Below are 18520 nucleotides of genomic sequence, written 5' to 3'. Positions count from 1 at the left end.
GGTGCATAGGAAGGCTAGTGACCTTCTGTATTCATTTTGTATCCTTCCACTTTGCTGAATGTAGTTAACGGGTCTAAAAGTTTCCAGGATCTATTATTTGTAACAATAGGCCGTCTACAAATGAGATGCTGTGACTCCTTCCTGTTTGCATTCCTTTTATTCCCTCTCTTGTCGTATTGCTCTTGCTGAGCTCTGACGTTCTGTTTTGAATGTGAGTGGGGAAGGCAGACAACCTTGTGTTGCTGCTCGTTTAGTGGAGATGCTTTGAGTTTTCCTCCCATTTCATATAACGTTTGGCTGTAGGTTTGTCACATAAGGCCTTTATTATGTTGAGATATGGTTTGTTTTTATCTATTTCAAGTTGCCTTGAGACTTTTAATGTGAAAGGATATTGGATTTTGTTAAAAGCTTTTTCTGTGTCTCTGGAGATGGACTGTGTGATTTCTGTCCTTGAATCCATTTGTGTAATGTATAACATTTATTGATTATGTATATTGAACTACCTCTGTATCTTTAGGGTAAAGCCAACTGGATCATGATGAATGATCTTTTTATGTGTTCTTGAATTTGGTTGGCAGGTATTTCTTTGAGAATTTTTGCATGCAAGTTCATTGGATAAATTGATTTCTAACTTTCTCTTTTGCTGTGTTGTTATCTGTTGGTATTAAGGTAATATTAGCTTTATAGAAACATGATGTTAATGTCCCCTCCCGCCCTGTTTTTCCTATCTTATGAAATACTTTGGGAATCATTGGTGTTAGTTCTGTGATGATCTGCTAAAACTCACCTGGGCTTGGATTTAATGTTAGTTGGGATGTTTTTAATTGCTGTTTCATTTTCACTGCTTGCTGTTGATTTGCAAAAACTGTTTATCTCCTCTTGTTTTAATTTTGGCAAGTCATGTGCATCTGTAAATTAACCCATTTTTAAAAGATTTATTTTTATTATTTCGAAGTGTGTGTGTGTTTACCTATAAGGGTAAGTGTGTATCGATGTGTGCCTCTGGGTCCCAGCCCTTTAGGCAGGGTCAGGGGCTGGTTGCTCAGTATATATTGCTACTGAGAGAGGATAAGACCTTAAGAAGTGGGGCCTGTTGGAAAACAGCTCAGTCTTAGGGGCCCCTGAGGGCAGCAGAGACCCCTGGTGATCTCTCTGTTTACTTCCTGGCCACCACGGAAAACTGCAGCAGGGTTTCCACACTGTTTTAGCACTGCACCAAAGCCGCAGAACATGTCTGCAGGCTGAAACCTCCGAACTAACGAGTCACTGTAAGTTATTAAGCCATTCTCCTTGTGAGTTGTCTTTCTTGGACATTTTGTCACCACCTCTGAATGCTTCTTAACACGAGCAGAGCTCCGCGTGGAAGAGGAGCCTCCCCACTCCTCTGCCATGGCCTTATGGGTGGGCATTTCACCAGATGGTCCCTTATCTAGTCTTCACCCTTGTCTACCATGTTCCTTGATCTCTCCCTTCTTGTTTATATGGAATCCCTTGTTCTATTTTTATCTTGCCTCCTCTGTCTCCAACATAAAAACAAGTATCTGTCCATGTCCAAGGCAGGCCAGCTTTATGCTTATTCTTTGAAGTTTTATGGGCAACAAATACTTACGCTCCCGGGTCTCTAGATTATTTCTGAACAACAGCTTCCAAATAATTAAACTTTGTTTCATGTCATTAGTAAAGAATCCCAGGTAGTTTATGTCTCCAGACATGGAGTCTTCTTCTTCGTATTCTTTCTCTTCTTCATCATCGTCATCCTCCTTTTCCTCCTCCTCCTCCTCTTCTTTTTTTTTTTTTTTTTACTTCTTCTGAGACAGGGTTTCTCTGTGTAGCTCTGGCTGTGATGGACTTGCCTGATAGATCAGGCAGGCCTCAAAATCAGAGTGATCCACCTGCCTCTGCCTCCCTAGTGCTGGGATTAAAGGCATGCATCACTATGCCTAGCTACATAGAGTCTTCTTGACCTTCATATGTCAAGAAAAAGGGAGTGTTTTGATCTTTCAAGGCAAAGTCAAAACAGAAGCTAATGTCCACCTGTCAGCTCAGATGTTATGGCCACTGTGAATGTCAGTACAAGCCCTACCCGTCTCCTAGACATAGGCTTCCACAGCTGGAGAAATTAATTTCTCCTCACCATTGCTCTCACTCTCACTTTTCTTCAGGGACTAGAAACCAACCTGCAGATGAAACAGATGAAGACACGTTTCTCCAAATCTGAGATTTGCTCTCAACTTCAAAGTCCCTTCCTTCTGCTGCTCTTTCATGGGACCATGAATACTTGCTGGTGTGACCAGGCACAGGCATCAGGGCAACAATCTCAGCTCTGGAGTGAGGGAAGGACCAGGTCCCACTGAGCAAATTATGCTGGTAGAAAGTGGTGAGAGAATCCCATTAATGAGGAACTCATAGGCAGGAGCACTTAGCCTATGTGGCCAGGTAAAGTAGTGTTGCCCTGAGTCTATTAAATAAAAGCATTTCGATATTTCATTACCCTCCCTGAGCCCAGCCACCACCAGCACACACGTGTTACAGTGATCTGTTTATTTCTACCTGTGGTGGGTAGCCTGGGGGAAGACGCTTTTTACAAAACTCCATTCTACGTTGCCAGAGTGCAGAGGATCTTTAGAATCCTATCTAATACACTACTAAGGAGTCTGATTGTCTTTCCCCAAAGTCTAGTTCCCTTCTTTTTCTTCAATCTCATCCTTCCCAAGAACGGCAAAAACATCTGAACATAAGATCCTCAGATTGCTTAAAACCCTGAACGTTTATGCTTTATTAAAGCCAGTAAAACAGACCACAGTCAGTTAAATTTCTCCAATTCTCCTTTTCTTTGACTTCTAAAACCAAAAGCTAATCCACTTCTCATTTTACATGTCTATGTTTTTTTGTTAAAAATAGATGTTCCAGGATCTAGTGTTTGTTATAAAAATACAACTTATTTGCAATACCAACAAAGAACCTAATGTCAACAAAATTACATTTAGATTGACCTAGAGAGAACAGGCAGAAAGTATGAAAATTTTTTATCTGATTATATTAACCCCCAAATGATATGGATGTGTGCATGTCTTTAATGTAGGTTAATTTCATCAGTGTCTACTTTCAGTGTTTGAGAGGGCTGGTAGGGCCAGAGAGAAAGAATTAAACTTCGCTGCCATCAACCCTTATAATAACAGGTTCTTAGTGATTTGAACCAAAGCAACTAAATAGTATGTTACAAAGGGGAATTTCACCATTTCAAACACCGCTGTAAAGAGAGCAGTAGCACTCTCTACAGGGCTATCAGCCTCTTGTGAGCCACTTCCCTATTTTGGAGGTACCCCTACCATTCCACCCAGCTGTAGAGGCTCCTCTAAGTAGAATCACCCACGTTTGCTGAGAGACATGGGAGAGGCAAGATAGATCCTTAATAATGCTCAAACAAACATATTTAAAGTATCAGTTGAGTATTTCCAGAGGCAAAAATGTATGGGCAGCTGCGGCTTCTCCCTCCTAAGGTATCTTGACTTCAGTGCTTTGGGTGGCATGGAGTCAGATGAGATTGATGGGAAATACTTATACAGATACTCCTTGCAAAGTAATTATCAAGATGTTTCCTGAAAGGTTGGTGAGATTAGAAGATGGAACAAAGAAGTTTCCCCACCCCTTAGATAAAGTTCTTAAAAACGAAAGACACCTTAAGGAAAAGAGAGGTCTAAACCCAAATGAGGTGCAGACAGTCATGTTCATGGAGACTTGCATGCTACTGGCTGGCATGCATAAGAGACTTAACTCACACAGTGGTGTGCAGGAGGTTTAGGAAACACAGTCTTGAGACTAGGGAAAAGCGGGACTGGGGTTGACCACAGAGAGGAGCTGTACTGTGTGGCTGAATACCTCAATAAGAAATGCAGGCACCGCTGTAGAACAGTGGTTCTCTACCTGTGGGTCTCGACTCCCTTGGCATCTGTGTAACAATAACAAAATCACAGCTACGGAGAAGGACGAAAATTATTTTATGGTTGGGGGTCACCACAACATGAAGAACTGTATTAAAGGGTTGCAGCCTTAGGAAGGTGGGGTCCTACTGTGGTGGAAGGTGGAGCATCTTCAGAGGTGTCTCACATAGGTGGAACAGGACAAGAGTTTTATATTCTCAGGCATATTAGTCACTGGATATGGGCCATCTGTGAAGAAGAGAGCTTAGACTAGGCGCTCCCTTCAGCTGAGGAAGAGAGTTTGGTGGCTGATAGCTTAGGCTATCCCAGCAGTTGAGGGTGAATAAGTGTATCATCCCCAAAGGAGGATTCAGTCTGACCACATCCACCATAGTCAATTCATTTCGGTTTTGGATTCATTGCTTTGAACAGTTTCCTGGGGCAATGACTCCAGGGTTCCAGTGGCCTCTCTCCCTACAGAAGTCTTAGGAAGGTTAATGAGATGAAACACAGGCTCAACAAGTTCATCTGGTCTTAGGGCCCAACTAATAATAGTTCTCTCCTCTCCTCTCCTCTCCTCTTCTGTCCCCTCCCCTCCCCTCCTTTCCCCTCCCCTCCCCTCCCCTGCCCTCCCCTCCCCTCCCTCCTTCCTTCCTTCCTTTCTTTCATGCCTCTTTATGGATTTTCTTGACATTGCTCTAACACTCCTGCTGGCTCAGTGGATTACATAGATTATAAAAGTTGGGACACTTCATTTGTTCCTTCTTAGTTAAAATTAGGGAAGTGCCACCTTGGTCCAGAGGGAAGCCAACTGAATCATGTGGTTGTCAAATATGTCATCTGTGTCCCATTGTGCAGCAACAGGGATCAACCACTTGCCAAGGCAGTGATTGCTCTCTATGGCTGCCTGTTCCTGGAAACAAGGAGCCCATGCCTCACTCACAGCCTATTACAGTCTCATGGGACCCTAGAGCATAATCTCAGCAGTGTGAGACAACTTCCTAAAGAATATGAACATGTGATTCTCAGAGCTGTCCAAGGAAGGTAAGGGATGGGGACTTCATAATCAGTGTTGATTGGTCACTGGATACCAGTCATCCAGGAAGTCTTATGCAGGAGTGTTCAGCTGAGTCAGTCCCCCTAGAGGTAGATTTCCCCAGGCAGCCAGTTGTGCCTCCCAACAGGCATGGGCCTTTCTTTCTTGAAGGAAGATCTGGGATGTACATCACCACAGCTACCATTTCTCTTGAAGTCAAGAGAGTACAGTGTTAGCGCCATGTGGTTCTAAGAACTTAAATAAAACTTGTGACTCTCAATAAGGATGGATCCGATTTTCCATTTGTAATATAACTACATAGACATATTTTTTTGTGTCATATTATAAAACCATTAGCATATAATACATTTTTCTTTCTCTTCCTTTTTAGTAAAGTTGTAAGAAAAATCTTCGGCTGTTATCAACAGTGACATCTACATCTTTAAGTACTTGCATTTTTACCAGCGAGTCAGCTTTTACGGCGTCTTTGAGGATGAGATCATGAAAAACAGAGCAGCCCAGTGTTGTCTCAATGCAGGAGGTGATCATTTTCAGTGAGCGGGAGACAGCTCACATCCCCCTTGTAATTAGAGCCAACACACAGTCATTACATGAGAAAAGCCTCTTCGTGATAACAATGTAATCAAATCTGCCCAGTATGGGGTCATTTTCCTGTTCTGAAAGTGCCAAACACAACTACCGTGGAAGAACTCTCAGATTCAAGGTTATTCCAGCCCACGCAAGAGGCGAGCTCTCTGTTTCAAGGACTAGTCACCCACAAATGGACCCTCATGACATAATTGGAATATAAAACTATTTAAGTGTCAGATTTACATCTATGAGGTCAATTTAAACCAAGGATATCTCACTCTCACAGACTGCTCTGTCTCCACTGCGACGCTGTGGTTTATAATAGAGTTATTATTAGCTTTGACCACAGCTATGCCACTCTGACGGCTTCCCTACCTGCCTGCACCTAGAGTGATCTCTTCAGGCATGGAATGCTGGTTGCAGTCTTCAAACCTCTCAGCCAGCCCTCAGGCATTGCTCAATGTCACTCAATGTCACTTAGCCTTCTTTGGGTTATTTCCTCAAGGAGACAGTGTAGGTGGAGGACAAGGACGGTGTAAAACCATTCCTAATAGTTCCCTAAAGTAAGTCCTCACCACCCGACCTTCTATACTAGATGCTTCCTCCATGTTTCTTGAGGGAATAATGATTTGTATTTGATGTGAGTGAGAGATGAATCTTATTCATTGCTTCCCTAGCTCTTTGCACATTGCCTGCTCAAGATTACATAATTAAGCCAGGCATGGTGGCACACACCTGTAATCCCAGCACGGAGGGAGGCAGTGGTAAGTAGATTTCTGGGAGTTTGAGGACAGCCTAGTCTGCAAAGTGAGTCCAGGACAACTTTTATTTGGATTGACCTGACAGGATCTGGAACCACCTAAGAGATAGACCTCTGGGCCAGGCCACAAGGAAGTTTCTAGATTGGGTTCACTGAGGCAGAAAGACTTTTAGTTAAAGTGTATTTTAAAATAAACAGATAAAAATAAAAAACGAAAATTTAATATTTAATTTCTAAAAGAGAGTGAGTGGAGCACCAGCATTCATCTCTCACTGCTTCCTGACTGTGGCCTGCTTCACACACACCCCACGTCTTCCCTGCTGTGCGGAACTGTATCCCTTGAACTACACGCTAAAACAAAACTGTCTTCTCTCTGCTAGGCTTATTTTGTCAGCTTTATTGTGTCTAATTACAACAAAATGAAAGTGACTGAGACAGTGCTCCAAAAACCATTTTTAACTGAATGAAGAAATGAATGAAAGGATAAACCATGAAATTAAAGCCTGATTAAAAACGTGGAGAAAGGAGAGAAGTATTATCAGTATCACAATACCCTCAGACTGTGTTACAGAGCTATAGCAACAAAAGCAGCACAGCATGGCAACAACAACAATAACAACAACAATAATAAACACATATAGAATATATAGGATAGAGGACCCAGAAATAAACACACCTTTTTTGTTTTTTTTAATAAACCCATCAGAAAATACACTGGCAAAAAGACTGCCCTTTTAAAATACGGTGTTGGGAAAACTGGATGCCCACACAGGTAAAAGGATGAAATTAAAATGTCTCCTACCTTGCACACACACACACACACACACACACACACACACACATACACACATAATTCAATTAAAAATGGATCAAAGACATTAACATAAAACTTGGTGCTTTGAAGGTACTCTAGAAAAGCATAAGGAAGATGCTTCAAGAGACAGGCTGGGCAATAACATTTTGAAAAGGACACAAGTAATGTAAGAACTGACACACAGTATTTTGTAAAACTAGAAGGCTTCTGTACAGCAAAGGACACAATTACAGGAGTGAAGAGACAAAATGGAAGAAAAATCATTACTGACCATACATCAGAAAGGATATTAACATTGATTAGCATTCTATGCAAAGAACAGCAAATGGTAACCACACCCACCCACCCACACACTAACTGTAGAGACTATCCTCAAAAAAAAGTAAATAGTCAATAATATTTTGAAGAAGATGTTCAAAACCCTTAGCCATCAGAGAGATGCACATTAAAACTTGGAAATGCCACCTCACTTCAACCAGAATGGCCATCATTAAGAAAGCAAATGGCGGTGGAGAGATGGCTCAGAGGTTGAGAGCACTGGTTGCTTTTCCAGAGGTCCTGAGTTCAGTTCCCAGCAACCACATGGTGGGTCACAACCATCTATAATGAGATCTGGTGCCATTCTTCAGGAATGCAGGCATATATGCAGGCAGAACACCATATACATAATAAATAAATAAATCTTAAAACAGAAAGCAAATGGCAGCAAGTGCAGCAAAGGAAGAGGTTATTTCTGATGGTGGGAGTGTAAACTAGGCAATTGCCATGGACATCACTTTGGGGGCTTCTCAGAAAATTGAAAATAGAATACAACATGACCCATTTCTGTAAAGATGCCATGATGAAGCCCACTACTTTGACTGCTGTCCTAAAAACTTTAGTGAAATAAAATAAATCACAGACAAGAGAAACTTTTGACAGTCACTAACACACAGCACTAAGCTGAGCGAGCCTGCATATGCTCTAATCACAGAGTCACAAAAATCAGCTGTAGCATCTTGGGATAGATCCTTTGTCAGGGATCCATTGATGGTCACCACAGTCATGAGACCTTTGTCATTGTCCTTTATTACGCTTTTCTGGTCTACTTATTGTATTACAACTGGCTTTTACTGTAGCCTGCAAATTTAATTTGCGCCAGCTTAAAAGCAACAGTAACAAGCAGCTTTGGTTTGCAAGCCTTGAATTCTACGAGGCTGAATGTTCCTTTAAAGGTTTGACTTTTTATATTGACCATTGTTTATGCTTCTTTCATAAACAACTTACATTTGCCTTTTTATTCTGATCGAAAGCTTTCATTAACGATGAAGACTTATTTGTACGTGATGGCTAAAGTTATGTTTTAAGTTTAAACTACTGTGCTTAAGAGAGCTATAAAACAAAAATGCCTTTAACCGTAAGTCCACTTGCCCAAGGACAGATAACTTCCTGGAATGCTGTGGACCATTGTTTTTGTAAGATAACAAGCCATGTGTTTTCGATTCTGTGAAGAAGCTTGGTTGTCCCAACTGTACGGGTGTGCTTGACCACATGTCGCTGGGAGGTTCGTGGGAGGAAGCGTATCAGGATGTATGCTTGCTCCTGATTGGATGAAGGCAGGAAGGAAGTACATAGCCCTTGTGTTTTGCCTTTATAAGCTCCCTACTAGTAATTCTCAGACTCTGGGAATCCTAGGTATAGACCTGGCCAATGTCCATCGTCCTGGCCACTATTTAATAAAGCTTGCTTCAAATTTGGCTCAAAAAATTAAGGTCTTTTCTTTCTTGCCTGGCAGGATTAACACATGCTCTGAGCACTTAATGCAAGGTACTGTTTTAGAAACCACACATTCTCTTTTACACCTCAGAATGACAGGGTAAGTATATTATTATACTTGTCTTACATCTGGGGAAGCTAACGCTCAGAGAGGTGAAGTGACTCTTAAAGATCTCACAGCTAGACACAATGACAAATCTGGCACCTGATCCTCGATCAAGCAAATGTTCTGTGTAAGATGACTTCTGACCAGTGAGGGTGTGCCCCGGCAGAAGCAGCTCTCACTCAGCTGTCCCTAAGGCTCAGCTGGGGATAATCAGCAGCCCCTGTTCCTCAAGAGCCACTGAGAATACGGTCAGTGTCCTTTAGCAATGGGGAATCTTCCACTCTTTGCTCTACCCTCACCAGGTTGACATTCCTCAGCCTCTGTTCTCATCGTGTCCTTTCCAGCTCTGAAACCTTCCAGAGCTCTCCGGGGCAGACTCAATAAGACCCTTTGGCACTTCCAGCTTCTGGCTTCCGTGATTCCACTCTGCCTCCTTCCGGTCCCCCTCCCCTGCCTCCCCCCCTTTACGTCTTCTTTAAACAGTTACTAAGAGTGCCTATACGGGGTCTCCACCCGTTGCGCGACTAATGAGAGGAGCGCCCTTGCCTTTGGAGAGCTTTCACTGTGCCAGCGGCCGCATCCCCTCCACCTCCCCACACGTGAGTACATGCCTCGAGTCTAACCAGCTTCTAGCACCAATGTTTCTTTGCCAGGGACTTTTCTCAGCTTAGTTAAAGGGTTAGAAAAAGTGTTTTTTTTCCTCTGCCAGTATCATTTCAACCAGTGACTACAAATCGTTAATTATTCTAGTTTCCTCTTTCCTTGAAAGGGATAACTGAGGTTCAGGTTCTACACCAGATCCCAGAATTCCCCTGCTGAAATTCCCATCATCTACATTGTCAAATTGCTCAGTAAGGAATTTCCCCTCCCCCAATTTCCCCATCCTTTACCAATGTTTGCTGAAATTAACTTCAAAATAAACTACTAGTGCTTGGTGTACCTTGGAGGGAACCCAAAATTAATTCCTCAGTAACTTTGGACTTGATTATGTCTGTGAAGGAGGCTGCACAGAATGGCAGCAAAGCAGAGACTCTGCATTAGGCTGAGGCTAATCTTGGTCCTCTATAGATTCATTTTTGACTAGGGCCTTAATGAAAGGGACAACTTGGTCTTCAGTACCATGTGAGGCTGAGATTTATAAAAGCTCACAGCTGTCCCCTTAGCTGAATTTGTCTTTTAAATTCCTTTATCTTTATTCAAGTTCTCTTTGAATTGAATGCTCTTCCACACCTTTTCCACTACCCCCATGGAAACCTTTTTATTGGTTGCTGCAATCACCTTAGCATGAGCCTGTAGACTTAGATTTTTCACCAAACCTTCTTTATTTAAGGTTCTTAAGCACCTTTACCTCCTTTTCAACCCCCCACCCCCGAAACCTTCGGTAGGAGATTAGTAGGGAAATGGGCTATAGTTCTTTTTTTATCTACTTTCTGCTAATTAGGGTTGATGTGCCATTAGGGAATCACCAGACTCAGTGGTCAGAATACCAGCAATCCAGTCCAAAGGCCAACACGAAGCAGCAACATGAAATCAGTGAAAGCTGCATAAATCTGTTGGATTGCCTGGAGAAGCTCTCTGCAAAGTCAAGCAACAAAGCACAAAGATCAGGACAGTGACCCAGTGATGTAGATCCAAAAAACAATGTCTCATCGTGCTTGGGCCTCTATATATCTCCTCGCCTCAGAGTCCACACATAGATGTTCTCAGCTGGCCAAAGGCATGCCCGTAGAACATGAGAATTCACAGCAAAGCACCACATGACAAAACTCAGTCTTCAAGGAAACCATCCATTTCCACTTCATAAGCCTTTGAGCTTCAGTCTCATAATGTGTGCTATGAGGAGTATTTATTAGCATAAACCACAAGCAAACTTATTTCTTGATAATTCACCTCCATATTCTCTGTGGCACTGATTACAACCCAGACAGCCACACCCTGGTTTTAAACATCCTAAGTTTGCGTTAGCAAAGAAAAAAAAAATGGAGTGATTTTTTTTTCTTTCTTTCTTTCCCAGGATCTCAGGACCCAAGGCAAACAGAAGTTGATCACAGGGCAACTTCTGCCAACGAACGGGTCTTTATTCAGACAAAGCCTGTCTCTGTGTTCTGCCCGTTCTTTCTTGGGAGGGCTCTGTCAGAAGGTGAGTGTCCTGAAAGCTCTATTCACAGCCACAGCTCCTCTTTGGGGAGTCTTCTCTGCCGGACAAGGAATTTGATTCGCTGCAGATGCTGCCTGAGGCTGTTGGGGAAGCTGTCATGAGGTCCACAGGACTCCCTGCAGCTGACTTCCCTAGGTCCCTCTGCAGTTACGTATCTGCCCACTGCCATGACAGGAGGAAGAGGAAGAAACATCTGAAGAAAGCCTGGTGTCTTTTAATTTTTGGTTTTGTTTTTTTGTTGTTGTTGTTAACTTTGGCACTTGTCTTATGGAAACTGCATCTGTATATATTATTACTTATACACAACACTTGACTAATTTCCAAAGCCAAGTGGGGGTCTGGATACACAGCCCGTGGTAGCTCTTAGAGGCAGCCCCATTCAGCAACTTCAGCTCTTTTTTTTTTTTGAGAGTTGCTTACATATTTCTGAATTATGCGTTCACATGTCTACGTCTTTCCTCAGAATTCAGCCAAGCCCAAAGCATCATAATGTCACTTATCTTCACAGCACCACCCCTCCTACACACGTATTACCCACACTCCCTTATCATCTCCATGTAGCTTTCCCATAATGGAGACTGTATCATGGAGACTGCATCAACGGTCCGATGTTTGCATGACCATGACCTTGTGAGTACATGCACCGTGCAACAGCGTTACAGAGCTTACATCCCCTGCCTTGTGCATTTTCGTCATCGCTTTGCTGAAAGAAGTCACCTCGTTTTATTATTCCCTTAGCAAAGATTTGGGAATAAATGTGATCAGAAGTGTTGGAGGCTCCCTCACGTGTTAAAAAAAATGCCTCTAGTGTTTTAATGTTCTGTTACATTGTCAATATATTGAATTGTCTGTCAGGAGCAACTTAAGACATCTTGCCCAAATAAGTATTCTGACCTTCAACTTCCGGCTGCGTGTTTGCTGTCCCTGCGTATAAATGCCATCTTGAGACTCTCTCTCCATCAGATTTCAAGTATTCCCTTCTCTCTCTCTCTTGCTGACCTTGACTGCTTGAAAGTGTTCTTATTCTAGCCTCATGTTCAGATGACGCTTTGGCTGGGCAACACGTTTCTCATAACTTTAAAGGCAGTTTTCTATTGCCCTTCAGCATCCCCTGAAAATGTTTAGGGACCTAAAGCAATTCCCATAATTGAGCCTTTACACAGGAGCTGTTACCATCTCTCTGGAGGCTGCTGGTAAGGTGCAGCCTCTTTTCCCATTGCTGTGAAATGTACTGATGCTATCCGTTGCCATGTTCATTAATTTCTTTTCCTTTCCTTTGTTTTTTTTCTTCTGTTCTGGTTCTAGAGATCCCTTCATTTATATTTTGGACCTTCGAGATGGATTTTCTGATTTTTGTGTTTCTTTACTGTTCTCACCAATGATTTTTGCTGACATTTTAAAATGAGTTTTGTATTTGTGCTGTCAGCATTTAAATTTCTCCAGATTTACATTTCTTCTACAACTATCCCAGGTTTATGGCCTCACCTGCTGGCTTTATGGATGTAAACAGAGATATGTCTCTGAGAAGGAAAGAGGGTCAGCAAGTTTGGCGGCCCCATTGCACGGCTGCTGGCAGGAGACATAGACACCCAGGGAAGAGATGAGGGATTGTATTACTCAAAGTGACAGCTGAAGTCAGAGGATAAACATCCGAATACGTTTCCTGAGCCTCAATACCACAGAATGGCATGAAGAGGCCTGGGTGACATGTGCTTGCGTGAGAATTGATTACAGGAAAGGAATCCCAAACTTGGGGAGCTCCAATTTTGTGTAGTGAAGAGGGAGCCTTTCTGATCTTTGTCTCAGAGTAAGCAGTCCACTCTACAGCAAGTAAGTCCGCCCTTTTCTGCAGAGGGGACATGCTTACTGTGCAAAAGCCTCAGACGTATAGCCTCACCTGGAGGTTTGAGGTCTCAAGGGGACAGACTCTCCAGAATTATCTGGATGCATCCAGCTGTGCTGAGGGAAATAAGACAGATACGGAAAACTTGATCGTCAAGTGTTGCATGACCTCATTCATGTGTATCCGCTAAAACATCCAAAGTCGTAGACAGTACAATGGATGTTACTAGAGGCTGGGGGAGAAAGAAATGCAATGTCAGTCAAAGGGTTTATCATTTCGAAACAATAAGTTTGGGGCCTCTAATGAGGATGTGCTAATTAGCTTGTTTTTGTGGTGGTCATTTCATAATGAATGGACAGAGCAAATATTAATGTATATGTATACCATATTAATGCACAGATTTGTTATTTAGACTTCAGTAAGCTTGAAAATTACATCATGGAGGAACTAGGCTAGAAATGAACTGAGAACATGAATGCTCTTCTATCCAGCACTTTAAGTTGGAGTCTGTGAAAGAATTTAAGGTTCATGAACTTGGAGGAGAAACTGTGTTTTTATTTTCACTAAGTTTTCCTGAAATTTGGGTGTCTTCCTGTTACGAATGCAGACATGGTCGTCAGTGTCCTGGTGGCTCCAGTGACCATCTGGTCACACTCCAGTAAAATCTTACCTCACATTGGTCCTGTGTGACCAGTAGGACACCTGAGAAGCGAAGCTCATTACCTCTGAGATTCAGATATGAAAGACTGCAGATTCTGCAGTTACAGAATCTCAGCCACCACTCACTTAGGGAGGCCAGCAGCCATTTCTAACAGGTGACAAGGAACTTGGGCATCCGGCCAACAGCCACTGAGGAACTGGGTCCTGCCAATAGTCACACAAATAATTTGGAAGCCATCCCCCCCACCCTTCAGATGACAATGGTCCTGGCCCTCTGTCAGACATCAACTTGATAGGTGCCTCAGAGCTAAGACACTTAGGAGGTCCAGACTGTAGAAAGTGTGCTTGATGAGATCAGCTGCTAAGTTGTCTGGGGCAGTAGATAACAAAAAATGTCTGTAGCTGTCTCGGTGATTTTGTCACTACAGAGTCACAGATCCTTTTCTGTTACATTGAAGATGTCTCAAAAAGAATCAACTATTTTTTTTTTTTGCATGTATCACTACTTTGATTAGAGTGCAGCTTAGTCTTCATTTATTAATAAAGAAGAATGCGTACCATCTTATTAAAATGACAATTGAATTTTAATGTAGCTAGTGTCTTCTATCTCAATTGCACTTAATTGTATTTTTGCACTTGATATGCATATTTTTGCATGTTATATGAATTGTGAATGCAATATGAATTTTTGCATATTGTATTCAAAAGAGTCCATAATCTTTATTAAAAATAAGCCAAGAACTTTAGATTTGCAGGTCATGGTCTCTTTCTGATGAAGTGCAAGGAGCCAAAACACTTTCCAAAGGCATGAAGAAGCTCTGTACAGACTGAGAAGTCAGGATCTCCCATGGCCCTCAGGGACACTTCCTGCATGAGCTGGGTGGGTTGGGGGGGATCCTTTGGGAATAGCGGTTCCAGGAAAGGAAAAGCTACCTCTGCAACCAGACTGGGCTTCTCTTGCATCTGATGTGGCCCTCCCCTTTCCATCTACTGTCAGACTGCCCTGTTCGATTGCTTTGTAAGCTTGAAACGTCTTCAGAGTGCAGAGGAATGAAGACAGTGTGTTGATAGCCAGTGAGAGTTGGCCCAAAGCACTAGAATGAGGCACCCCTTCCTTCCCTGGGCAGCCTAGAGGAAGAGCCTCAGTGCAGGCGCTTCCTCAGAGGAGCCGTTCCTCTCCCCTCCATCCTCAGGAATCTGGGCCCCAGCTGTCTACAGGCTCCAGAACAGTCTCCAAGCTCTTCGTGGGCGTTTGGGACTTCCGTTTCCCTGATAGTTTACGCTCCTGAGTTTAGAGGTCTCAAGAGACAGACTTTAAAGAAAGCTAGAAACTTCGGCCATCTTCCAGGCTCGGTCCCGTTTTCCAGATTCGAACATCAAGACCAAAATGGCGAAAGTGTCTTCCTGGGATCAAAAGTTTTCCCTTGCCAAGATCCAGGCGAAAAGTCTGATGTTCAGCCAGACTGACCCTGGCAGACTGCTTGTCTGACAGGCGTGTTTTCTTAAGGCGGAGAGAGGGCTTACCACACAAAGAGCGTTGAAGAACAGAGCGAGCACACCCCGTCACTGTGTCAGATTTTGTTTTCCATTCTATCAAGGCTTTCTATACTTTCACTTAAGGAAATGGAAAATAAATGGCCTTGGTGAACCTTGGCATTTAATTTTCTCTTTGTAAAAACAAATAGTAGCTCGCCTTCCTGTCTTTTCTTTTTTCACTCCAAGACTTAAAAAAAAATTATTCCCATTTTGGCAAGCTCCTAGGTCAAAGCAGAGAATTTTGTTTTGACTTTGATAAATCTAGGGTCATTGGTATAGCTTTAAGTTCCCTTTGGTTTGTTTGTTTGCTCACGTTGGCCCTAGGATTTGAACCCAGGCCCTTATGCTTGCTAGAAGAACACTCTATCAAGAAGCTAAATCCTTGTGTGCTAATTAAGCTTTTAAAATGTCTCTGTAACTCCCCCCCCCCCCATTATGACTTCATCTGTTCAGGAGTAATATGGAAGGTTGAAAAATTGAAAGTACAAGGGTGGACTTGTGGCCAGGATGACTTTGGAGGTTGGAAGCAGAAAGCCCCTGCCGGTGCCAGAGCTGAGCTCTCCGTCCTCTGAGGAGACCTGGGATAGGTGCCTCCCACTGTATTTCCACAGGCTACAATACCCTGTGTACCCAGCATGTGAACTGAGCCTTCAGTTGCCAAATGACAGAGTAGTAAAAGCTCTCTTCAAAGCGACTCTTGGTAGAGAACGCCACAGTTAACTAACCCTGTCTTCTCAGAGCCGATCAGACTATCCGATCCACGGTAATGTCATGGCCAATGCTCCTACCTGGGGAAACGGGGATCCAGGAAGGCTAGGCAGAGGCGGCACCGCACGCGTGCGTACATGCGTGTGCCTGCCTTGCTGATGCATTCCCCTTAGATTACAGGAACTAGCTGAGAACGGAGAGGGTCAGCCTCACTTTCTCCATCTCCACTGTCCACCTCTCAGCCAGGTCTCGGGCTTCCACGGGCACGCGGCAGTTTTCAAAATCGGCCCCTGGGTGGAGAGTTTTCAACCAAGTACACTTCAGTAACCAGTTAAGCAAGCAAACAAGAAAAAAAGAGGAAGCAAGCAAACATAAAAGCCATTGGCAAGATGGTTCAGTGGGTAAAGGGGCTTGGGGCTAACCCTGCTAATTTGAGTTGCATTCCTGGGACCCACACAGTAGAAAGAAAAAACAACTCCCATAATTTTTTCCGACCTCCACATGAACCTACACATAAATACTTTAATAAACACACTATATGAAAGTGTTTTAATATGCTTATGTATTCCCAGATGGTTTGTATTTTTGAATTTTGAAAAGTTCTTACGAAGATCAGGCAGGGAAATCTACACTCTGTTCCAGCCTGCTTCCTTTTCCCCGTCTTCTCCATGCATGCTAAGTTGATGAGCTCATAAATTGGATACAGAACACATTTTGGATTTCTATAAAATCCTTGGAAGGTTATACCGGATGAAGCAGTACAGTATTTTTAATTCCTAGGACATGTTTGAAAGGGAAGAAAAACAGGAGACATACGCCACTAAGTAGTTTAAGATAATGTGGTCTTAACAGTTTAGAGACTAAGTATTGACAGCCGGCCTGCTGCATTGTACAAAGCACTGAACAGCTTTGTTCATTTCTGATTCTCCAAACGGCACGTTGGGGAGTCCGAAATGAACATGAAAAATCTGCATAAATGAGAGCCCATGTCTTTGACTACCCACAATCTATTATACATACAGCAGCCACAGTGCACACACAAATTATAATGCACACAGAAAAATGCAGATGTCACAAGGACTCCAAAGCATGCAACTCTGGCATGGGCAAGAGTGATTCTGGTGGAAGGAGAGGTGGGGCTGGGGGGGAAGAGGAGAGGAGGAAGGAACTAGAGAAACGGGGTAGCCCAGCAAGGAAATGAATGGCCGAGGCCAGGAAACCTAGAGCTACCCCAAGCTTTCTCTTTCCCCATTCCCCTCTCTCTTTCTCTCAAAGGAGTGATAGAGTTCCTGCCAAAGGATAAAGGAAGAGTTGATACTGCGGAAGATTAGTTTTTCAGGGAGGTGAGGGGTGGGGTGCCTGACCTAATTATTTTTCACTTTAAAATCTCTCTCTTTACCTTCCAAAGTGGCTTTCCACATCCTTGCCTCCTTCATGGTAATGACAAGTGGAGTGCTGCTTTGCGTTTTCTCCAGGAACCTAAACACACCCACACACCAAACAGCTGAGAACGGTGGCCTGTGGAAGGCGCTGCCCAGCCTGCCCTCCCTTAGCCTCCTAAATGACTGGTTACGCCGGCATTTGCACATTTTTGGCAATTTTCCTTCAAAAGTTTCTCTCTAGCCATTATTTTATCTATTTTATTGCAGAATGTTACCTGTCCCCCCCATCAGCTTACTTTAGCTACTCTTGTTTTTTCCGACTATCTCTGTTTTTACAAACTTCCCACATATGCTCTCACTGGTACTTTTCATGTTTCCTCCTTAACTCCTGTTTTGTGAAACATATCTTAAGCGATAAGGTATTATATATGCATTATATGTCAACATACATTATATGTGTGTTACATGTGTAAAATCTGTATGGACGTGCTTCACAGGGAACACCACACAAGGCCCCATTGCTCACATCCTGCCCTGGAGCTCAGCCCCCAAAGCTGGTTCAGCAATTGTCCCCTGACGGCAGATTCTATTTAAAGCAGTAGGGCCGAATCCTGAGGATGGACTCTCTCTCCTTCTGAGCATCTTCTGCTTGTTTGTCAGTGAGATGACATACATGGTGAGGGCTTCAGGAATTTGAAGTACGTGCTGCGGGGGAAAGTTTTGATTCTGCAAGAGGCTTGTTTGCTTGTGCTTTCACGGATAGGAATTTATGGAGCAAAGTCTGTGTCGGGTACAGAAGAGAAAACATGAGCAATACGGTGTGGCTGGGGATTCAAGGGGAGAGGAAGGGAGGGACTCAGGGAGGGAAAGATGGAGAGAGAGGAGGGAATGGAGAGAGGAAAGGGAATGAGAGAGGAAAGAGGGAAAAAGAGAAGCAAGAGGAGAGAAAGAGGAGAAGGAAAGAGGATGGGAGAGAAGAGAAGAGAAGGGAAGGGAAGGGAAGGGAAGGGAAGGGAAGGGAAGGGAAGGGAAGGGAAGGGGAAGATGGGGAGGAAATCACACAGTTCTTAGCCTAGCATCTTAGATTCTAGAACAGAATTGGTCAAATATGTTTTTGGATTCTATAAAATTATTACTGGTCTCAAAGGCCATAGAATAGAATAGAATAGAATAGAATAGAATAGAATAGAATAGAATAGAATAGAATACAATACAATACAATACAATACAATACAATACAATACAATACAA

The sequence above is a fragment of the Psammomys obesus genome, unplaced genomic scaffold (genome assembly GCF_907164565.1).
Source record: "Psammomys obesus unplaced genomic scaffold, mPsaObe1.curated_primary_1811, whole genome shotgun sequence".
In the NCBI taxonomy this organism is placed as follows: Eukaryota; Metazoa; Chordata; class Mammalia; order Rodentia; family Muridae; genus Psammomys; species Psammomys obesus.
Note: the sequence above shows the minus strand (reverse complement) of the source record.